Genomic DNA, 25502 nt, shown 5'->3' with positions numbered 1-25502 from the left:
GAGATATCACTATACATGTCGCCAAACATGTTGGACGCTCATAGTTTCCTCCCTCACGCGATTGTAAGCGCGAGGAGTGGACTCTCATCAGCGCGAGACAAATAGTCCAAGGACTTTGACGGCACCTGGCAACGTTATTGCAATGAAACCCTACAACCAGTAACGTAATTAACACGCTCCGCCCCCCCCGCAACTTTCAGTTGTGCGCCCCTACTCATTAAAGAAAAAAGCTTTTCTTTCTACAGCTTACATGTATTAGATACATCCGCGGTGGCTCAGTCGGTAACGCGTCTGACTACCATGCTCAAGGTCCCGGGTTCGATCCCCGGCCGGTTCAAATCCGGGAACTTTTCTAACGGTGGAAGCTGCCCCGGCGCACACCCAGCGTCGAATAACATGGGTACCTGGGGGAAACCCTGGGGGGTAAAGGCGGTCAGGGGCGTGATGCTGATCACATCACCCTCACTCATGACCGGATCAAGAAAGTGTGGGGCGTTACCCCCACACCCCCTATACGCCTTCATGGCGTGGTGCTAAGCACAGGGGAACACTTTTACAAATATGAAAATACGTACTTGTACATGTAATTTGAATCAATGTAAAAACTGGTACGAGAGGTTAATACAACAGAATCTGTAAAAAAATATATAGGGTGTCATTTTAATGGTGCCCACGGACCACAGAAACGTACAGAGGACATCAAAACAGACAACTTGTCTCAGTAACATTCTTATCGTAGGTGGGTCATTCGGCGCCACAGTCGTCCAAAAAAGCCAGTTTTGCTGCCTGCATACTGGCAACTCAACATCGCGTCGGTGATGTCATATTTTTGCAGCGAAACAGTGCACGGCAATGTTGCAATTTTTGTGAAAAATTACAAGACTACCAACCACATTACAGCGAGGAACGCGTCAAGTAGACCAACGGGAGGGAAGTGAACCAACTTTACGAAAAATGTTAATAAATCAAGGTATTGAAAAGGAATAGGTAATATCGGATTTTGTCTTTTGGCCTACATGTCAATTTATTTGCAAATCTTTTTGCAAGGTTGAAAGTCAACGTTGCCAGCGCACTTTCTTGCCTGTTGTCTACCCTTCGATGACTTGGACTATTCAGCTAATGAAGGTTTTCTTCTTAATTCACTTTCTACTTTTCTAGTGATTAACATTTTCTGTTTTCAGTTGTAGGGGCGTATAAATATAAAATGTTTGGTTGCAAATGCATTTTAAGTTCGAAAAGGAAACTTTTGTGAACTATGTCTTTCTTAATTCATCATTCTTACTGCCCTCCCCCATTGCAAGGGGCGGGGGGTATTTACGCCACTGCCTACAACCAGCAGCGCCGACTTGTCAAAATTATTGGGTGGGCTCTGATCACTGAAATAAATGAATGAATGACTCACTCCCTCCCTCCCTCGGTAGCTGACCGTGTGGTGGTCGACTCAACTCGTTTTGATCCGGTGGTCTCGGGTTCGAATCCCGGCGAGGTCATGGGTGCGTTTAAATGTCCGCAACAGACCTGTGAAGAAAGGACATGTGACGGGTGCAAATAACCTTAGTGTTGACGTACCCATAAAAATAAATATTTACAATATTTATTTAATTATTTACATAAATGCTAACACAAATCTCAGGAAAATAGTTTTACTATTACTTTTTTGTTCTTGCTACAATATTATACACTAAGATATAAAGTGACATACACAACAAAAAATTATGAACATAATTTCAAAATAAAGCAAAAGTTGCTCTACGCACTGGGTTATTCCTTATGAACTCATTAACGAGCGGTCTCAGGTCCAAATTATCAAGCACAGTTTGATGTATGTGGAGTACCGCTAAGCTGCTTAGCCTCTTCTGCCCCATTGTAGATCTCAAATATGTCTTCAGTCGGCCAAGTCCACCTTATGCTCAGACTAATCGGGACCGGACCTACAGTTTAGTGTGATCCGAAGTACTATTCAATGTGCCTCTACCCTTATATGTGCCTCTACCGAGGTATAAGACAATTGAACACGAGAGAAAGTTACGAAGGAGACTCACAGTGGGGGATACAAATAATAATGTGTGTGTGCTGTTCCATTGACCTGCAAAGCACGCGTATTATGGCTGGTAATTTAATGCAAGGAAACTGACCTAAACGGAAGGCAATTCGGCGTATTCTAGAATTAATGTACACCTTAAGCAACAACGAAAACAATGCCCTTCTATTCCCCGCACTATTACCTCACACGGAATCATCGCCGTTCGTTAACCACTCGGGTTAGCAAAATGACGGAAGTCTGGTTGATACTTAATACTTTTGTTGTTTTTGACTAATAATAGCCTTTCTTGAAAGTCATTCCTGCTCACGCAACACCACCGTGAACATGTGTTGGCAAACGGTCTACAAAGTAGACAAGATGTACATCCCTATACTACAAGAAACATCAGGCGTATAAATATACCCTATCATAGACTCTTAAAATCCGTGAATAGTTATGAAGCTCTGGGATTAAGACTATTTAATAAGCTACCTCTTGATGTGACAAATATGCCTATGAATGTATTTAAACATAAACTGTATGCCTGGTTAGTTGATACACCATTGTAATCAACTCAAGAATTTTTTGAAATTAAAAATATTGTATTTTAGTGCAACTTAAACATAAAACGGGTTATAATTTTATATTGTTTTATAATATATTTCACATGTATTTTGTTCTTAACATTGTCTATTGCTGTACAAGCTTAATGACAATAAAATATTATTATTATTACTATTATTACGGAGAAGGTGCTTCTAATCGTTCTTTCTTCAAGGCTTCTACTTTTTTCTGACACTTTTTGCTCGCCGGATCAGACGTCATTAACTTTGATGAAATATTTCCCAGAATTCGCTCGGCTTTTATAACCTTTCTTCCTTGCAAAAAAGGTGCATCCTGTTCAGTATATTTGATCAATTAACTTTTAGATGAGATTTTTAAAGTTAACTTTACGTGAATAGATTAGTTGCGACTGTAAAAGTGTATGTTTCTGTATCCGAGTCCGCACACAATAGCTGACATGTTTTACAATCATTTTAACGTGGAAATATACAATTAACATTGTTGTTCATACTTTGCACACCCTTGAAAGAAGCAAAAAAAATAATCATATTGCGGTTACAGAGCTAACCACAATAATCCTCCATGCATGATGTGTTGCGTGTTCTGCTACGGCGGGCGCTGTTGTGGTTTTCAAAAAGACAGAATCTGTGGAATTGCTATGTTGGTAAATGTAAGCATAACAATACCAGCCTTTAAGATTAACCAGTAGCACCTACTAATTTACTCTTGCTGGAATACATTTTCTTACTTCAAGAACTCGTAACACTTTGTTTTTCTATCCTTGTTTTCGGTTTTGGTTTATATACCTAGGTACTTGGCACTGCATGTTTGTTTTGAACACTTCAAGGATATATAATTAAGTTAAGTCATTAGTATGTTTGAAAATGGTGAAGCGACATGAGTTGGTCACATTTTTATCTCACGTCGATTTTCTGTCTGTTTAGACCAATTGAGACAATGGCGATGAATGATGATTAGGTGAGGTTGATGAAAGGAGACTCGCAAAGAAACGCCCTTACCCAGAACAAAATTTGCCGATCTGCAATGGCGGATTGGTTTGCACAGAGCGCTAGGAGACACGGGTTCGAATCCAGACCTTGGCGTGGGTGTTCTTTGGGAGTCTCCCGTCACCAATTTCATCACATCATGTCACTCATCCTCATCTTCGTGATTAGCCAAAGGTGGCAGAAAAGCGAAGTAAAATAAACCAAATCAATCAATCAAAAACAGTAAAGAATTCGAAATTGGAACATTCGGTGATGAGATCGTGAACAGGTCGCTCACATTGCTGTCACAAAGGAGAGCCCAGCATTTGTATAATTCATGTAAGTGTGTGTGTGTGTATATATAGGGTGACTGAAAATTGTATACCATTGCATTTCGAAGCATTGGCATTGGAAGAGTTACGTTCCAAGAAGATTCCATGCTTTCAGTGCAGATGATCCAAACTGTAGAGTGCAGTTTTGTGAGTGGTGCTTTGCAAAATGTGCCGAACAAGTGGATTGTACAGTCACGGACACTTCTGGGTTGTAACGATACCATTATCTTTGTATGGGATTGTTACAACCCAGCAGTGTCCGTGACTGTACGTAGGGGCACAGACACAAACCCATCGCCTCACGCCTCTAGACTTTTTTTTTTGCTTAGCGATACATATAAAATTTAGTTTACAATACAAAACATTAATTAATTCCTGAGTACTGAGTGAAAATGAGCAATGGGTATAGTGAAAATGGAAACTAAATTAAATGTACTACGGACAGGAATGCCTGCGTTTGAACACTGATAGTTTATTTCGTGCTGGAATACTTCTGAAAATAGTGTTGTTTTAAAGAATTTCACTAATCACCACGTCTTCCCTTATGAAAATGTCTACATCTCGATTTTTCAAAAACGTTTCTTCTGCCGAAATCATAAAATTTTATTTGAGTTGAGCAAGCGTTGTACGTAATAAACGTAGTCTTGTTGATGTCCAAATTCTTGCAATGTGAAAGAAGGTTAAAAAACAACTCCGATTGGTAATTCAGTTCTTAAGCTCATTTCGCTGCCAAACCGGGTGTGCAGTATCTTTCAGGAAACTTGATTAAAGCCGTACGATAACATTGTTCCTTTTTGTTTGTGTGCTTGCAGTAGTTCACATTCATTTATTCAAGACATGTGCTACACTTCCTTTCACTTCTGCATAGTACGCTACTACAAAATGGATTTGAACTCTCAGACTGGGCAATGAATTCGTAAAAAAAATCTTGTCACCGAAGTAGCAAGAGAAGTATCAAGATCTTTTGTAGATCTCACTACTGGTACGGTTGCAAAATACCTTTTTCTTGCACAATGCTGCCGAGGAAGCAAATTGATTTTTTGAGCATGGTAGTAATCGTACAAAGCATGGCCGTATTTAGAGGGGGGGTTTCTAGGGTTCAAACCCCCCCCGAAACTTCTGACATGTTGGATTAATGGAAGTTCAGAAACCAAAATCTGTAACAAATTTTCAATTTTTTTTTTCGAAGCATCACAAAAATACATTGAGACAATGTTGAAACGATCGAGCTAGAATTTTCATACATTTGGAATTCTGAAACTTGAGTGAAACAGGATTTATTCTTGGAATCACAGCCAACCGGTGACCCCTCCTTTTTCACTTCAGCTGTCCTCTTTTCAGTGTTGCTCCTGCGTCACAAGGAATATAGACTGAAGATTCCCTTATGATTGTGCAAAAATTCCCTTTCCAGCTTTTAAATTCCCTGTCCGATAAAGTCGAAAATCCCCCTTGATAGGAGTTCAAACCTAGGATCTCCAGTTTTGTAGCGCATTACGTTCGCGATTGAGGTTACAATCCATGCACCAAGCTAAGTTTTTAAAAAGAATAACTGGTTCCACACTTTTCAAAATTCCAAAAATTAAATTTTTAAGTCAAACAACAAAAACTTTATGACTAAAATTTCCATCTAACTTTTAAAGCTTTTCTCTTGAAGGTATCTAAAGTTTAATGACGAAGTATAATAATTGTGCATTTCAGTACACACTGTATGAAACGTAAAAAAAAAAAAAAAGAAACTTGTGCTGGATATTCACTCATCTGCTGGATTGAGTAAGCCCCCTCAAGGATATAACAATAATATAATAATAATTATTATTAGTATTATTATTATGGAATAAAATTGTTTTATTACTATGAAATTTTAATTATTATTGTACAATTATTGTTATTATCTCTATTATTCAAATTTCTGGCGACGCCCATGGGAACAATTATGAATGAACCCCCCCCGAAATTTTTTCCTGCCTACGGCCATGGTACAAAGTGTGATAAAGCAAGAGTGCTTAGGAGTTTAACGGCATTATTACAGTGAAGTTTTAACCTTCAATAAATAATACTGTACAAATGATCCATTAAAAATTATCTGAGAAAAAAAAACAGAACATGAACTTCGTAACGTGGTTTGCTTCAGCAACCTTTGCAACGGAAGTAAGTAATCATGTCAAAATTGTTCAAAGCATGACTGACTTTCACTAAATACATTCAATAATGAAGTTCGTGAAGAAACAGGAAAATGGTCTGATTATGAAATTTTTATTTATTCCCTTGTTCTTGACCGCATTGTGTACTTGCATCAGTAGTTCGAGATTACATTGTAAAAAAACTAGTCAAACACCCTACCTTGCAAGTTCTATCATGTTGCAGAAATTAATACACAGACCTTCCATATTTGATGTGACAAAACTCGTCTAATCTAGGTTATACATGCATCTTCGGAAGTACCAATTCTACGTCTCGACATTGTGGTAGAATTCTGCACGTTTGCTTAACCAATTATGCCACATAACATTGTCGTTTCCATTGTATATTATAGGGTAACGTTGCAGTTTATTTATGCTAAAATGTTGTTAAAATGATATAAAAATTTCATGGGGGGATATGCTGTGACGTGCTGAAAATGTGGAAAACGACTTACATTTATGTATACAGAATTGTTTGTTTTATTTGATTGTATGCAGTACCGGATCTACAAATCTTGTCCCCCCCGCAAAATATTACCAAAGGCACCCCCTCTACCTACCTTCACACACACACACACACACACACACATATTTTATATGTATTACACATATATAATGTCTGTGTGTGTAATTCTTGATCTCATGCTGACAAACTCACATACGAGGGCCTACATGGTGATTCAAAAGTCCGTTAACACCCCTATAAAAAGTAAAGGAGTTAGGCTGGGTACAATTGTTCAAGATAGAAACAGTTAGGCTTAGGGGGAACCACATTGGTGTGTTCCAAGCGGACGTCCACTATATTAGTGGCCGCCATATTGAATTCAATTCATTTTTTTTTAAATGGGAATGATGTGCATAGGCGTCGATTTCTTAAGAGATTTGTGGGGGTAAAGCTAAGTAAAGCATACATACTGATGTATTTCTGTTTGCTGGAAGAGGGGCAATTTTCTTTTCCTTAAGGTGGAACCTAATACACTTGAATTAACCGTTGAAAAATAGTAATTGCAATAACTGTCTTTGACAACAAAACATATACGTATATCAGGGTACATCGAACTTTATTAGCTGGACAAAAAATTCGCTGCACTACTGTGATTATGTAATTATACAACATAATACTTTACATGTAACTCTTGACTGAGGATTTTTTATCATACTCTGTTTATAATACTTATTCTTACAATCCTTTATAGGAGTTTAATATATTCATACATATTTACATAAAAAAGGAAGGCCCAATATAAAATTTTCATCTGGGCGAGCGATTTTTGACATTTCCGAAGGGAAACAAAGGAGCCTATCTTGCAATGGACTGGCTCATTCAAGAGCATGAAGACTACAGTATTCCCATGCTTCTTCCTCTATTCTCGCACATATTCATTCATAATATATGCCATGTGTTTTCCTGAATTCATTGTCAGTTTGAAAAAGGAAATACTGAAATAGTAAGCGCACAAGCACAAGGAACACCCTCAAACTGAGTGATAGTCCCACATTATTGATTCTGCCCATTTCAGAGCGGAATCCTGCGTAATTTCCCACCTCTTGTGTGCAAAAGTTTTGTAATATGCATTGGGCCCCTTATATGGGGGTCAAACGAGAACTGGATGGGTCCGGGTCCCTCTGACCGTCCCTCCCGGTTTCGGCACCGGTGGTGATGTGATATTATATATACACGTATTATTTATTTATTATTATTTCCATAGAGTTACAATTAAGCCATACAACATTTCATTTTGAACAAAATTAATACAAATAATGACTCGATGCCCTATAAAGTAAAAAAAAAATATGACACTATTTTCTCACACCTGTAGAATGATACATTTGTTACAATCATGCAGTTAAAACTCTTTCCTGATTAGCAGTGGCGTCTCGTGGCCTCAAATTTGGCCGGGGCTTATTTTTTTAAGAATTTAAAATATAATGACAATTCACATGAATTACAAAAAATAGGTATTTTTTTCTTCTAGACTACAAAACTGGACTTACTTTTTTGAAAGAATTTAAAATGTAATGATAAATTACATGAATTACAAAAAAACGGGTATTTATCTTCTTCTAAACTACAAAACTGGACTTATTTTTTTAAAGAATTTAAAATATAATGACAATTCACATGATTACAAAAGAAACAGGTATTGTTGTGAAACATACCTTTCTACGAACGTTGACTCCTGTTCTTCTGCTCAGCAAATTTTATTACTTTTTCGTTGAAGCCCTCTATTTTGAAATGTATTCTATCTCTATTGTAAGCAAGTGCCAAGGCATTTGGTCTATCTTGTCCCATTGCATTTCTTAAGCAGACTTTAATACGCTTCAATGTGCTGAAACCATAGAATACTATTCTATGCTGAAACATCGTTCAGATTCAGTGTTGCCACTGGAGTTATTAAAACTATGTTTGTCATTTTTACTGTTTCTGAAAAGGTATCCTCTAAATAATTTTAAATAAAAAATGAATGCAATCTACTGATAGAGTTTATGTTTTTCAACTCTTCACTACAATAAAGAACACGAAGTTCCCTCTTTAGTTTTCCCTCTTCTATGAAGGGATAATAAATCTAGAAAGATGCCTCTGTTTAAAGATTGTTCTCTTTCATTATGTCCTCGTAGAGCAAGTTCATGTCGACGACAGAATTTTAAGCAATCGATAATTCTATTTAATATATGCCTATTCTTCCGGACAAATTCATTGTGTCTTGTAATTGACAGCCTATGTCCTTCATCAATTTGTGTTCGAACATCAACCCTGCCGAACTCACTCAAACATAGTGAATGAAAGCCACCAAAACACTACAGAACAACACGCGAGATCGAACGCGACGCAACGAAACTAGCCCCGAATCAGCACTCAAATCCATTGCACTCTCCCCTCCTCTCTCTGCTAGCATGTGACCTTCACTGTAGCGTAGGTGGGTGTAGGCCACGCCTTCCTTTGCGACGTGCCCCGGAAAACGATAATTGACATCAATGCCGCTAGGAGCGCTGTCGTATCCATTGCAACAGACGATGAATTTACGTGGGTAAAAATCACCTTTTAAAAGACTGTGTGATAGTTATGCGTTATGGTGATTGATAATTACGTGAATACGTCCGTTTTTCTTTAGGAGCTAAGCCCCGGAAGCCCCAAGGGACGAGACGCCACTGCTGATTAAATATATGTTGAAGAAACCTTCACCACAGCATTTCTCGTGAAATTGTAGCCTGATTTGATCTAAGGTCGGAATTTTTCCGGCTTTGTCCCCGCAAAAAGCTGATCCAGGGTCCACCTACCATAAAATCAAATGGTACCCATTTGGGGAGGGGGTGTAAATGCAGCCGGAGCGTGGTGCTGATCACATCACCTCCAGGATGTCCTGCATCGAAAATATGTGGGGTCCTGGCCCCCACATACCCTAAATGTGCCTTCATGGCACGGTGCTACATGCACAGGAAACTTTACCTTTACCTGTGTATGTTGTATTAATTTCTCTTAGATCCGGCATTGATTGAATGTTTTTCTTGTGTTTTCACACGTTAATGCAGATATTGAGCACGTATTTATGTACGTATACGTTCCCACAAGTACACTTACATGCGTCCAGATAATAGAATTTCGTGGGAACCTTTGTTCAGTCACGGACACTGCCGGCTTCTAACGATTCCATTGAAAGTCAATGCATTCATTACAAGCCAGCAGTGTCCGTGACGTACAAGTCATTCTGTTCATTAATGTATTATTTAAATTAACTAATTTATGTCTAGTCTAGCACTCCATAATTAACCTTTTCTTCATTTTTTTACGCTGGCTATCTTCACCACATCCTGTGGCGTCACAAGACAATTTTGTTTGGTTTGGGTTGACTTAGGGGGGGGGGAGGGACGAAACAATTTGAGGTGGATTCTGCCCTTCTTTTTCCTTTTTACCACTCTCTTTTTCTTTTTGCATCTCCTCTTTCTGTCTCATTCTTTATTTCTTTCTATCTCCTTTTCTTTCTTTCTTGTTTTTTCTTCATTTTTACCTCTCGGTTTACTGAATACTCCCCGTTCCTTCTTCTGTCTTTTACATCATATTCTCATTAGGCATATGGGCTGTTATTAAGGTAATGAAAGTTAGAAATAGTCATTTTAGTGTTCAAAGAAGTGTTCATTTTGTTTGAGTAGGAAACCATAATTTCCTTGGTTGCATAATACTTGAGCCAGACTTTGTGCCTGCGGAAGCGATTGAAGCGTAGGTGCTGGTCACACCATCTCCAATTTGCTTTGTGATTTGCTACCTTGCCTCTTTACGAATCTGAGGATGTCATCAAAGGGGGGGCGGAGGCGGGGAGGGATTTTCAAACAAGCAATAACATGTCTGCTCCGATGATCATATTACGTAATTGGTTTTGTCCTTGAAAATTACCTCCTTACCTCCGTTTTTCTCTTTCATTTTAATATCTTTCTTCTTCTTCCCTGTTTCTCTATCTCTTTGTCTCATTCTACGCGCGCGCGTAGTAGGGTGTCCGGGACGGCGTCCTTCCAGGAAATCGGGGGGTCCCGGGTTCGATACCAGGTGGAGGGGAGACACACAGTGGTTCCAATCGCGCTTTAAACTCCAGGTGCAGTCCCTATTAGTCTATCTGTGCACAAAGTGGACTCAAAACAAACTCAACAACGAAAAGTACTTCCGGATGAGAAAAACTCGTATCACTTTACCTTGCAACCCAGCTTTATATCTGGGTTGAGAGCAAAGCATGTGTAAGCAATGCGCATTGTTTCCTGTTGCTTCAAGAAGCACTATCCTATTACGTACGTCAACCCAATATTGGTCGTGTACTTCGATCATGTTTCTTAGAATGGCATAAAAACAATGTTGCCACGTCCATCATACAAATGTTATGCCACACTGGCGGCTTAGTAATAAAGTGTGGACCGATTTACTTTCGCCGTGGCTACGAAAGAACCTTGGTCCACTTTAATAGCGCAAGATCTGTAATCAGTTTCGAGTTTGTATCACAAATATGTTTTTCGTTAATGTGCTCTTGGTTATAATAACAAGTAGAACAACTTGTTCCGTTTTTTGCTTAAATTTCACAAACCACCTTGACCTCACTTTCATTAAAAGTTCCTCATTGAAGCAGTTGCTTGGTTTGTGTGTGATTAAGAAACTCATCTGTGATAATCTTCGGGTCTAGATCCCTAAGCTCAATTTACGTGCAGCACACGAGGTTTCCGGGTTCGAGCCCCTGCCTGAACACGGACGTTTCTTTCTAAGTATCTCTTCATCAATTTCGTCTAATCATCATTCATCCCCATAGTTGAGCTGACCCTATGGAGGGGCATCTTGGGGCACTAGGAGCCTCGCGCCAGATAAGGACAATTGATTGCATACGGTTTATTACGAGTTTGTAGGACTCTGGCGATTCCAATTAAACAACTATTCTCATTTTCTGTGACGTCTGGATTATTTTTGCCAGTGGTCGGAAGTAGCGCGCTACTTGTAGCGTCACTACTGTAGCTAGCTACAAAATTTTGTAGCGGTAGCTGTAGCGGCGCTACATTTTCAAAATTGTAGCTGTAGCTGTAGCGAAGCTACAAAATTCCTGTAGTTGTAGAAAAAAATTCGCTACAGCTACATTTCTTCTCTGCATTTTGAGGAAAATTTTGAATGTGACCACAGCGTCAAAGAAAAAATCATCAATAACGCTTATTTGCAGGAGGTTTATAAAAAAGTCTATTACATGCAAATACGTATAATCTAGATTATAAATATCTTGATATCGCAGATTATAGATATCTGCGTAATTTATTTCATTAGTATAGAATAAATTTAATATCCAGATAACTAAACTGAACTGGCATATGTGAATATATTCTGGCTAACAGCTACGTTTTTCTTAGCTGCATCGCTATTTTGGGGAGAAACATGCCTCATTTGCTGTACCCATGAAAAAAAAAACACGCCTGGAACAAATCCTGTGGATGTCCTTGGTGTAAGAGACAGGTAAATGTAATTAATTACTGTGTAAAACTCTTCTTGCAGTGCAAAAACGAGCCATCAATGGATGGACAATGACAATGCAATAGTGCCAGCATTCAGTGGCTCAGTACGTTTTCAGCATTGATCATTGTTAGTACACATGATCTCACCAGCAATTATTATTGTTACGAGAATGATAGTCATACACTTTCTAGAATTACAATTATTTTCGTCATAATATCTGTTCACAATCAGGTTTACACTTCAGTTTCCTCGACATATTTTATGATTTTGTAAAAAGTATATACGAGTTATTGACTTTATGCAGAAACGATCATTTTCTTTAGTTAATAAAAAAATAATATACAGTTTCCAAATGTATGCAGTTCTTCTACTTTTACGTTGTTTTTCTGTAACTTTTGGTAATCATGACAATGAGGAAGAATGTTTTTTTATATATATTTTATTATCTAGAGTCGCCTTCTGCCACTTTTGGCTAATTGTGAGAATAAGGAATAATGATGAATAATGATGATGAGTAGTGTGGGAATGGAGTTTTTGTTTTGAGTCCACTTTATGCACAGATAAGCTAATCGAGACTGGATCAGAATCACTAGTGCCTCTGCCAGGTATCGAACCTGGGGCCCTTTCATTACAAGGTGACAAAATTTCCACTGTGTCTTCAGTTAAACATTCCCAACAGGAAACTTACGTAAAATATCCCTCCACCTGTTGCTCATTTAGCTGTTATTTTTTTTTCTCTTCTTATATTTGTTTTATATATATATATATATATATATATATATATATATATATATATATATATATATATATATATATGTGTGTGTGTGTGTGTGTGTACTGTAGTAAAGGATAATTTAAATAAAGGTGGTGTGTGCAACAATAATGGGTGAACCGTAATACGAGCAACTGCCGTCCCAGTTTATATCAGAGGCACTGGGACATGCGCATACCCTCGAATGTATGCGGGTGGAGGTTAGGATACATTCGGGGGTTCCCCCATTATTGTATTGTATGTTGCTCATTTAGCTATACTAAAGCAGCATCCTCCCCCAGCTATCCACAATGTTAGAGCAAACATCTAACGAATTACGGGAATTATGATAGTAAATAGGAATCTATTTTCCAGTAAGTACAACTATCATACTAGGGGCTTCTTTTAAATATCCATGTGGTTGTTTCAATTTTTTTTTTTATGCAGAAGTAGTGCAAAAGTAGCGAAGTAGCGAGTAGCGCACATGAGTAGCGTAGCGAGCTACATTTTGGTAAATGTAGTTGTAGCTGTAGCGAAGCTACATTTATGAATGAGTAGCGGCAGCTGTAGCGAAGCTACTTTTAAAATGTAGTGTTCTGATCACTGATTTTTGCATAGTTAATTGATTGAGTTAGTGCTTTAAGTCCAGTGTTTTATGCACAGTAAGACTAATCGGGACTGGACCTACAGTTTAAAGTGGGATCCGAACCACTATGTGCCTCCACCGGGTATCGAACCCGGGACCCCTTGATTACAAGGCAACGACGCTACCACTGCCCCATCGGGGAGGCTTTGGCATAGTTAAAAATATCAGAACTTCTGAAATCATATTAAAAAAGTACTACCTACAGGAAATAGTGTTCAAATATTTCAATCAGAAATAATTAATATACACTGTTCCTTTAATTATAGAATATAATCATGATGTGAAAATATAATTTTATATGAAATTCCACTACAGCGTCAAAATTCAAAGAAAATGAACATCATAATTTGCCACTTTGATAGATAGAATAATACTGTAGTTTGAGCCACCCACAGAATTATTTATTGAGGAGAGTGTGGGGGGTGCATCAGTGCTCAAAGTGGAGGGATTGTGGGGTAATGCTATCCAACTCCAGTTAAGAAATTTGTCATAAACTACCCCCCACTAGGATAATTTTGCACATGCACCCCTTCCACCCACGGCATTTATCCATGGGCAAGGCATGCTTCAAGCACTGGAGGCGGAGTAAGATGTCATATGTTGCCCTTCATTTAGTCATAAAAACTCATATTTAACCTTTGTATTATGTAACGAACCTGAGAGTTTAAGCTTTTATGTAAGAAGTTAAGATTTTTTAAATGTTTGTTACTTCAAATAATGTGCAAGTTGTCACAGACAATTATAGTTAGACTGATACAGTTGTAGTTGGAACTTTTATATATACGTCAAAATCTGTTCGTGTTGACGTCACTTTCTCATCCCAGCCGAGGAAGTGAACCCACCTGAATGTTCCTCACCTGACGACAGACTGGGTTTGAAAAACAGGTGAAGGTGAAGAAGAAGAAGAACTTGGAAACGGAGAGAATTGAAGTATAGATTTTGGGTTTTCGAGTTTTCTTCTTGCCGATAAGTTGAAAGTAAACAATTAATTATGTAATTTGATTTTCGTTATATGTGAGTGACTTGCCCAACGTTAATATTGAATGTTCTAGTGTTTTATTGGTAAGTGATTAGGAAATATAAGCGATTATAAAACTGTATTTAACTTTGAAAAGAATGTGTTTTCTTTTCTACCCAGCAAGCCCTGATGAGTGATAAAAGCGTCTCATGTTACCGACAAAAGTAGCAGCGAACTAACTTTGTGACGACTGGTGTCCAACTGGAGGACGTTGCAATTATTATTATTGTTTTACAAATCATAAAATTGAAACTCAATTGAAAATGCCATGACGTTTTTGTCAAGTTCAGACTTGAGTCCACTATTTAAATGGAAGCTGATTTCGTCGTTCATCCTTTCCATAAACATCTACAGGGAGGTTATTTCAGTCGTTCACCGTCAGCGTGTCGGCCGTTCGTCGGAGTCTTCATGCAACAGGTCCCGGCAAATTGCGTTCAGGAAGTCCGTAACAGAAACCGCTTGTTTTCTAATGTTTCCACTTGTCACAATTACAGTTACAATTACAATTGAAATAAGCACGTACCTTGTCGCAAGGATGCTGGAAAAGGTGTCCTCGCAAATACAAATATTTCTGGCACCTTATTCCTGACATCTAATCTTAGATTAGACATCGCTACTTTATCCTCAGTTGACATTAAGGGAAGACAGCATCCCGGCGCATAAAGCAAACCGAAAGCGTAAAATGATATTTAAAAGTAATAATAATGATGATCACTAACCTCCTGTGTTATAAGAGATGTTGAAAATGACCTCCTTGAACCTTCTTAGGTTCAAGAGATCCTGTCTCTCGTAATTCCCTGACCACTTTTCTGCAAGAATTCGTTTTCACGTAATTATCGTACATAAAAACTCTCTGTTCAAGAGTATATTTGTTTAACGGCATAAGTAATGAATGAATAACAATTAACACACAATAAACACTGGCCATGAGTAGCACATTACAATAACACAGTATAAACAACACGCGTACTGATAAACGCAAACAGAAGTGAACATGAACGTACAGTGACTACGTCTGGTAGCTGACAGTGTTGCTAACCATTTTTCGGCAATGTCCCTACAGACGTAGTCAAAATGTCCCTACAACTGACCAAATGTTCCTGCTCCACGTAAAGCGACTAAAAAAAAAAACACCTCATGAGCATGCAAGACAGAAGATAAAATATACACATTTACTTACCAAATCTTTCTGCTCGGTGCTTCCACAATTAATGAAGGAGCGAATTTACTGTACAGGACCCCTCCCCGATTTTTGTAATATTTGGCATACTCACTAATTGAGGCCTCCTAATCACGAATTTGAAGTTAAAATTTGTGGGTCACGTGTAGAAATTGCAAAATAAGTTAAATTGAGTGGTCCGCGATCGGCACGATTGCTCATTATTTACCGGAAGATTTTGTGTTTCCAATACTTAAAAAACGAAATATACATTCATGATATTACTACGACCCCAAATTTTAACTATGTTTGCTTATCCTAACCTAACCGTACCTGAATGGTTCGTGGGGCTATCCGTCAATGGTTTGTTGGGCTACCCGTGCATGTTTTTTTCGAGCCCAAATTTTAACTATGGTTGCCTTGCCTAACCTAACTTAACCTAACCTTACCGAGAATGGTCAGTGGGGCTATCCGTGAATGGTTTTGCGCTAATGGTGATTACGAACCGATAAAAAATCTTATTTTCGTAGCACTTTAACGGCAAACGTTCATCATCGAAGACGCCATTTTCGTATCCTGCAATTTTATGATTGATGTACTGTTGCCAAATTTACCTGTAATCAAATTAGTTCTTCTACATCGTGATTGTCGCTGTCACATGTAAGGACGTTCTTTGGGCAATATACTGAAATCCATAAGTTTATTAATTAGCCCACAGCCATCCTCCTGCACACTCAACCTAACAATCTGTACAACATTAACAACTTTTTACTGTTCTCTTCCGCCATTATTACACAATTCATGCTCTCCAAGTATGAAATCAGCAGTGTGGCAACGCTGTAGAAAGCGTAACTAATTGCAAACGTCAATTGTTCATATCAACAAATATGGCTACCATACTTGTATACGGAGAATCATTGCGAGAATTGAAAAGCTTATTTTACAATTTCTACACGTTAATGAACAATTTTTTCACCTCACCCCAACATGTTAACTTGAGATAAATCATCACGACTAATTATTTCGTGAGTATAAGACGTAGCATAGAAATTACAGAAGGGTCCGGTATTGTAAATTCTTGCCTTAATGAATAATAGGGGTGTGCGGGACAGAATTTTTTGGGTCGGGACGGGATCGGGACGGTAATTTTTTTAAATCCCGACATTCGGGACTGAAAAATTTGCAATTTCCCGACCAAGTCGGAAAATTTTCGGGACGGGAAATGTTCGAAATTTTCCGAAGCACTGGAAATTTAAGTCATTTTCACTTTAAGTGATTGTTTTTGCATTTCTAGAATAAAAATTTACAATTTTCGATAAGTTCCAAAAACTTACAATGCAGAAAACGTCGAGAATTAACGACTTTTTAAAGTGACCATTCGGTATTTCCCGACTGCTCGGGATCCCGAAAAGTCGGGAAGTCATTTCCCGAAGTCGGGATTGGGACGGTAATTTTTTTTTCCCGATCCCGGTCCTGACTTTTCGGGATCCCGCACACCCCTAATGAATAACGTTGAGTCGTTTACTATTGATTATGTTATTTGAAGTCATACATGGTGTTGCTGTGAAGAGATAGATGTTGGTTGGTGATATATGCTGTATTTCCTGCAGTCTTTAACAATTTTGGTCCCATTTTATTTCCCTTTTTTGTTTTTCTATCACTTAACATTGAAAATATTCTTTCCGTTTCCACGTTAGAATGGGGCAATGTTAGCACTATTTTCGCGAGAGTGGAAATGTTTTCAAAAAAGAACGTGCCTTGAAAGTTTTTGGTAACCGATAACATGTTCCAAAATTCTGATGGAGACTTGTCAGTTAGTTCTTTTTTTTCCTCCTCGCTAAAGTATCCAGATAAACTAATACATAAAATGTAATTTTCCAAGATTGAAAAAAGTACCTACGATTTCCCTCATTTGGCAAAATCTGTCCCTACGTCCCTACGCGGGCGAAATTTAGTGAAAAGTCCCTATGCGTAGGGACATGTCCCTACGGTTGGCATCACTGCCGATACGTGCAGTTTGAAGCGCCCTCTCGCGGCTGACAACTCCCCCAACCTCCGATAAGCTGCCGGCGCTGTCGCGACAACTGAGGATAAAGTAGCGATGTCTAATCTAAGATTAGATGTCAGAAATAAGGTGCCAGAAATATTTGTATTTGGGAGGGCACCTTTTCCAGCATCCTTGCGACAAGGTACGTGCTTATTTCAATTGTAATTGTAACTGTAATTGTGAAAAGTGGAAACATTAGAAAACAAGCAGTTTCTGTTACGGACTTCCTGTAATGCAATTTGCCGGGACCTGTTGCATGAAGACTCCGACGAACGGCCGTCACGCTGGCGGTGAACGACTGAAATAACCTCCCTGTATCACTTTGTTGATGAACAGCTCTTTGTCAGTGGCGGCTATTAGGGGGGCATTGGGGGGCAGTTGTCTTCAACTTTTTGCCACTTTTGCCCCCGCACTATGCTAAACCTTATCTGCTAAGGGAAAGTAAACTGTCCTGCACCCCCCCCCCCCCGGCCCTCAGCTTTGGAACCCAATCGCCGTCACTGCTATTTGTCTTTTGTGCTCTTTCACCAAGCACAGATATCAGAAACTACTTCATCTGCTCTTTCTCGTGGCACCCCTCATCCATGTTCTCACGATACAATTTCATCATTCGAATAAGTTTTTACAGATATATCGGTAACACTTTACTATACCGGAGACGGATTTCTTCAAATTTACAGGAGAAAGTACTTACGCAAATCATTTTCTGTAGCGTTGTTGATGTTTTGATCCATTTTAATGCGAATGCATGTTTCTACGAAAATCTATTTCCGATGCGCTATTGCTGCTGCCGCCATTTGCTTTCTGCACGAGAGCACAATACGCGATATTGCTGCTGCTACAAGCCGATGTTGTCCGTATATGCTAAATTGAACGAAAGGAGTGCTAATGGAACCAAATCTAGCAGGCCTAACCTAACCTAGTAGGCATACCTCGTCCCCGTGATGGTTCGTGGGGATATCGTGAATTTTTGGGCTAATGTCAATGGTTTTTGGGGCTACCCGTGGATGGTTTGTGGGAAATAAGGAACAACAGTAAGTACTCGTTAATGTAAGAAATAGACATTATTTTCGTTAGAAATTCATTATTTCACCTAAAAAAATGTTCCGCAATGCAGAATAGTACGTTAGCAATGTAAAAAATTGTGAAATAAATCATTGATAGGTGTCTCCGGTATAGTAAAGTAGTACCGATATATCAGGGGGACAAGTGATCCCTTGAACCCCATCTGAATGTGCCCTTGGCCCATCTAGGATCCAGTGGCGTATTCTGAAAATTTTACCTGGTTTACAGCAACAATTCTTATTTATTGTACATATTTATTACATATTAATACATTAATTAGATGTAACAAATAAAACACAAATGCAGGCATGTAAGTAAAAAAAAACAGAAGTCCGACAAATTAAAAATTTCCAGTAATTTCTATATATGAAAAAAGTTGGTTTACCGCCAGTAAACCATATAACATAGGTTAATGCGCTAGTGCTTGGGCCATTGGTCCGCCACTGAGCATGTCACACAAAGAACTATAATATCTTGCGAACGAGATTTCTTTAACGCCATTGTAACCTTCCCCAAGGGATTTGAGGAAGTGCAAGTCTCAATATCTCGATTCTTTGCAGGATGTGGGGGGTATGTAATTGCAGAGTACGATGGGAATACAATCCCTCTCGACGTATGCTTGCCCAAAGAGGCTTGACGTCAGACGATGGGAAATAACAAAAATACCTGTGTAAGTGGTGAGGTCAGGTAAGATTCTTGAACCTTTCCTTTTCAAGGCCGCCGTTTAAAAAACAATCCCGTCTAACAGGCGATCTTTCGCTTCACTCATTCACGAATTGCGTTCGGAGGTGGAACTGTTACGTCGTCAGGTTGCTTGTGGCGAATCGTGTGTCTGGATGTTGCGATAGTGAGAGCCGCGAACTCGAAACGCTGCAAGAGCCGTAGGATTCACGCACAGGTGAGAGAAGTAGTCTGTGGCTATTTTTTCTTTCATTTATTTATTCACACATTTTGATGATTTTGCACCGGCTACGGGATCGACTTTCGGACTTGCCAACGGAGTTCGAATTCCGGCATGAGTGTTCTTTGTCCAATCATAACGCATCATCATCTACACGATAAATAACAAAGATACAAATTGTTATTTCGTGTAGCTCTTATATCGCTTTGCTCGATGGCGTAGTGGTAACGTCGTCGCTTCTTAATCAAAGTGTCTCGGGTTTTATACCCGGTGGAGGCTCATAGTGGTTGGATCCCATTTTAAAACTGTAGGTTCAGTCCCGATGAGCCTATCTGTGCATAAAATGGACTTAAACAAACTTTTCTATCGTTTTAGTGATTACCCACCTCTGTGGCGGAGTGGTTATTCGCAACGCGCTAGGATGCCAGTGGTCCAGGATTTTAATCCCGGCCTGGGCATGTATGTTTTTTTTGTTTTATTTTTGTGCAAGGAATGTCTCTTCACCAATTACGTCACTCATTCTCATTGTTGCGATGTGCCAAAAGTGGCAGAAAGCGACGCTAAATAACGAAAATGAATCAATCAACCAACATCATAAGCGCTGCCAGAATTTTTTCTAAGGAGGTTCAGGCCGTTGATATACAGTTGAATAGCAGAAAGAAAAATCTTATCAAATAGTAATTATAATTACAGTACAAAATAATAAACTTATTTTTATCACCAAATCACATCCTTGGTGGAACACTTCTACTTGATACAGCATTAGTCTATCAGTGAACATCCGTCACAAAGTGCCTTTATATTTATTTCATATTTCAAATATTGATAACATTTACACCTTCAAGAAAAATTATCTTAATCAATTTTTCTTTGAATTAAGCCTGTGGTTCCCAAAGTGTGCGCCGCGAAATGTTACAATATCTTCAGTTGAAATGATATGATTGTTCCAAATATGTGCTTATTTAATACTTTTTTACGCACAAAATGTTTCTCAATTTGAAATATGTGTTTATTTTTTTAACTTCAGGCAAGCAACCTAACATCGCTAACTGAGCGTTGCAAGTGTTAATAGGCCTACATTCTGACTAAGGTGCCGCGGAAATGTCTTGAAACACTAAGGGCGCCGTGAAACGAAAATGTTTGGGAACCCCTGAATTAAGCAATACAATTTGAAAACATGATCTGACTTGTTCCTGAATTTTACAATCAGATATTCGTTTGGTTATTATGCTTCCGTTATCGATTATTATCAAAATAATAACTTCTGTCCTTTTCTAATTTGAAATGAATAATGCAAATTTCCAAGGGAGGGGGCATGGGCGTCGCCAGAAATTTTCCTAGGGGGGGGGGGTCGAACGGAAGTTGTCGAGGACACCCCGCTCCCCTCAAAAATATTTTGACACTGACCAGTGGCATATGCAGAAGTTCGTCAAGCAGGGGTTCATTCTCGGTATTTGAAATTATGTTGTTATTATTATTACTATTACTAGTAGTAGTAGTATAGTAGTAGTAGCATCACTTAGTATTGTCCACTATCACCATCAGAGTGCACCAAACAGCTCAGGCATACTCATGGACGTCCGCAGGATTTTTCCCAGGGAGGGGCAAGGAAGGTATTTTTTTCCAGTGGGGCAAACAAGGCACATTTTCCCCAATAATAGTATTGTTCCTTCAAAAAAAAACATTGCTTAAATTTGAATTTATCATATCATACAATAATTAATAAATATTGTTGTGGCTGAAATGAAATTATGTCAAAAATTTATAATTTTTGGTTGACTTTAATTTTCTAGGGGTGAGGGGCCACGGCCCCCCTTGCCCCCCCTTCCGGACGCCCATGGACATACTGTATAATTGACAAAATGTATATTTATAGCATTGATTTTTGTTGAAAAAATGTTTTTAAACTTTGTACATCAAATCAAGTTCCGAGATTTTTTTTGTTCGTAGCTCAATCAGTATATAGTACTATTTAGTAATGGTGGAAGGGACAAATCGCCCCCCTTTCCCGGAGATGAAGTTGCAGTACACTAAGTAATGGGTCACAAGGACATTACTATTTATACAGAAGTTGCATAGTGTGGAAACTCTTCCAAAGACATCCAGGACATCAGAAATGAACTGCCTTTTGTTTTTGTTTATTATGTCCCGGTCAAGGCTCATTCACAAATCTATTATTGTTCGACCTCAGTCAAGTTTTCACATGTCGTAGTGTGCTAAAACGTCTTTCCACCCTGCACGTTGTCACAGCAGGTAAAAAGTTTCGTACCAAATTCGATATCTCAAGACCATTTTTAAACAATGGCGCAAAATGAAGTGAAATAAAGTGCTTCGTTTATAAATTGCCATAAATTGAAAAAAAAAGTAGATGGAAATTTTCAGGGGAGTGTCAGTTTTTCTTCCTCTGTCTGCTTTTCCACATTTCTTTCTCTCTTTCATTCAATGCTTCTCTAATTCCATAAATCTGTCTGATTCTTTCTCTCTGCTTTTATTCCTGTGTAATGCTGAGTACTTCTCGTGTAATCTCGTATATTTCGACTTACAAGTGAGCTGCATTGACCTAATATGTTTGTACTGGCTCGGTGGCAAAGCGCGTTCTGGTCGATCTTCGATATCACCACTGAAGTTCCCTGGGCATGGTTGTCCTTCATCAATTTCATCTAATCATCACTCATCCTCATGTCGCGATTAGCCAAAAGTGGAAGAAAAGTGACGTAAAATAACACAAATTTTAAACAATACCAATGTGTGCGTGTGCACTGCTCACAAGGCCTGATCAAAGTAATCAAAAAAAGGAGCCCAAGATGTTAAACTGCTTTGACCGTTTAGTAACTCCGGGTGGATCACGAGGCTCCATTGGTTAGGAACTTCCACCAAGCAGATGACGTCATTCCTCCAACAGTTATCCTCGCGGTATTGTTTTCCTGGAAGGTTTAATTTACGTAGATGGGAATGGCCAGGATATTAAGCAAGAAACTTGCGTGGCGACTCGTGAAGAAGCGGTGCTATGGCGCAGGAGGGGGAAAGAGGGACACGACCTCACAAAATGAGTTGTGCGTCATGAAAATGGCTATATTTTGTGCACATATCGAAAACATACTTCAAAAGTGTTTAGAATAAACTCGGTGTAATTCAAAGTCAATGTAAAACACCAAAGAAGAAAAACGCAGGTCGTATCTAAGTAGGTGAGAATTATTACTGGATTGCAGATTATTCAGTAGAAAGCTACTTATTGTCTGCCAATTGAAAAATGGCAATTTATCGACTATATTTTCCTGGCATTCTTTTATGGGGAGAATGACGTAATGAATATGACGTAATAGACAATAAAATAATATAGATAGATTGATTGATTTGATTTTCTTTTACTTTGTTTTGCAGCCACTTTTAGCTAATTGCGAGTGTGCCTACCCGATGGAGCAGTGGTAGCGTCGTCGCCTTGTAATCAAGGGGTCCAGGGTTCGATTCCCGGTTTAGGCATATAGTGGTTCGGATTCCACTTTAAACTGTAGGTCCAGTCCCGATTAGCCTTATTGTGCATAAAGTGGACATAAAACACAAACTCAAGTTAATTGCGAAGATGAAAATGAATGGTAATGAAATGAGATTAAATAGATGAAGGGATTATCAAGGCATTGGATCCAGACGACAGAAATAATATAAATAGTTTCATATATTATTCGTACAATGTTATATCGCGCGAAATCGTTTCTGTATGTGATGAAATATTTGTTTCTTGCCGCAACTTGAAAAAAAAAAACGTATATTTATATAAATTTACTAAATCTATTTGGATTGTGGTGTATTAACTCCCTTCTCGCTTTGAAGTCATTTCTATCTACGGGCCTGAATGGAAGAATAATGCATAGGGTAGCGTAGTCCCCTTGTAATCAAGAGGTCCCGGGTTTGACACCCCGTGGAGGCACATGGTGGTTCAGATCCCACCTTAAACTGTAGGCCCGGTACCGATTAGCCTGTCTCTGCATAAAAGTGGACTTAAAACAAACTATGAAAGAATAATCTGCGTGTCGACCATGCTATTGTTTCGAGTTTACGCAGACGCTAGAGAGGAATCAGAGAATAATGGCGTTTGAAGAAGGTTTGACTTTCTTTCACCATATTTGAACAGTTCCGTTCGCCGCTCGCTCGAGAATAAAACAATAATAATATAAGAAACGACCAGTTTTGCTCGAACCAATTAAACATAATATCAAACGATACAATCGAATATTAAATATTTGCGAAGCTACTTTCGCCCAGCTAAGACGAAAGCAAAAGTAAAAGTTAGATTAAATTAAGGAAGCATACGCCAGGAAACTTACAAAAAAAATGTATTGAAACAAGATAAGCTTTGGCAGTCGTGGTTCCTGAATGAAAAGTTCCGTCTCGTACTATGATTTCAGCTTTCTTACAGTCTCTTCGTTTCTCTATACACATGCCTTTCTCTCTATACTTATTTCGCTGTTATCCTTCTGTTTGTTTATCTTTCCACCTTCCTCCGCTTCTCCATCCCTTCCTTTTTTTCTCCGTCTCTCTTTCTTACTGTTTCCAATCTCTTTATTTCTACCTATATCTACACCAGTGAATTCCGGGGGTGGCTTGGGGCAGGGTGCGAAGTCATTTAAGACTGTTGGGGGGGGGGGAGAAAGATCTTAATCTACAAAGCCCTCTGCCCACAAACATACATATAAATTATACGATATACATATTTATAATGTTATTAAAAGTAAAAATAAATTACTAAATTAAATTAGTAATTAAAAAAAGTATTATTAAGACATAAATCTGTTACTTTTATGTACGTATATCAGATATTATAATGTAGTAAACTAATTCCTTTACTACCTGGTTAAACATGTTAATAAATTATGAAATAGTTGAAGTGGTTTTATTATGTGTAAGTTTTTATTTAGTTTTAGCTTTATGTTAATATAAATCAATTATATTTCATAGTTATTATTGTCTTGCATTCTTGTCTTACTTTTACTGTGCGTATTGACGTAGATTTGTTAATGATCTCTTGAGAGAGAAAAAGCATTGAACACTCACAACTACACTAATTTGTGTATGTATTCGATATTATTCTTAGTACAGTATATTTGAAATTAAAAGCAATTGCTTACCTTTTGTTTGTTGTAACAAAAACTCTCCTCCCGGAATTTTTTGGTAGGGGAATTTTCGAGGCGAAGATTGTTGGTGGGGGGAAATCCCCCCGTCCCCCCCAGGATTTCGCACCCTGGCTTGGGGGAAAATTCCCTCCAGAAATAGAACCCCCCAGAACCTGGCAGATGATTCGAAAAATAGCTAAGAAATTTGGCAACCATGTTCACTTTGGCTTTCTCTCATTTGCTTTAATTTAACACAGACCATTCTACTTCTGTCTTTTTCGTAATAATAAGCCCTGATTCAGTCTTCTTTATAGTTAGAGGTCAAAATAATAAACGAATTTGAACATCATACCTTATGATAACTGTTAGCCAGTAATATGCAATAAAAAAATCATTGAAACTCAACAATGGGCATGTGTAGAGCTGTAGGGCTTGCGTAATGTAAGTTTCTAGTATAATTTCAACTTCAGGGCCATCCGATGGCGCAGTGGTAGCGTTATCGCCTTGCAGACCCGTACCCAGGGGGGGGGGGGCAAGCCCGAAACCGTGATGATATATATATATATATATATATATATATATATATATATATATACACACACACACACACACATATACACACAGTGTGTCCCTAAAACAATGGTAGGGTTTTAAACAGTCAAAACAGTCATAGTTTTGGAACAAAGCATAATAGAAAGATGAACGATACGTAAAAGCAAATGGAAACTCTCTAGTTTATGTATGCAAAAGC

The 25502-nt window shown here is 38.5% G+C and overlaps 1 protein-coding gene across 2 annotated transcripts in view; it reads left to right on the top strand.

The window, feature by feature from the left end:
• Positions 1-25502, top strand: part of LOC145987324 (putative fatty acyl-CoA reductase CG5065) — a 95328-nt gene that overhangs the window by 4144 nt on the left and 65682 nt on the right. The window contains exon 1 of one of the 2 annotated variants that reach the window (XM_083121844.1): positions 19507-19640. The exons of the other annotated variant lie outside the window; for it this stretch is intronic. The gene's annotated coding sequence lies outside the window, so the exon portion shown is untranslated. Of the gene's footprint in view, positions 1-19506; positions 19641-25502 lie in introns of those variants that run through there. 2 annotated transcript variants of the gene reach the window in all.

The sequence above is a fragment of the Lepisma saccharinum genome, chromosome 4 (genome assembly GCF_977018435.1).
Source record: "Lepisma saccharinum chromosome 4, izLepSacc3.1, whole genome shotgun sequence".
In the NCBI taxonomy this organism is placed as follows: domain Eukaryota; kingdom Metazoa; phylum Arthropoda; class Insecta; order Zygentoma; family Lepismatidae; genus Lepisma; species Lepisma saccharinum.
The sequence above is the reverse complement of the archived record's forward strand: the minus strand, read 5'-3'. Positions and strand labels throughout refer to the sequence as shown.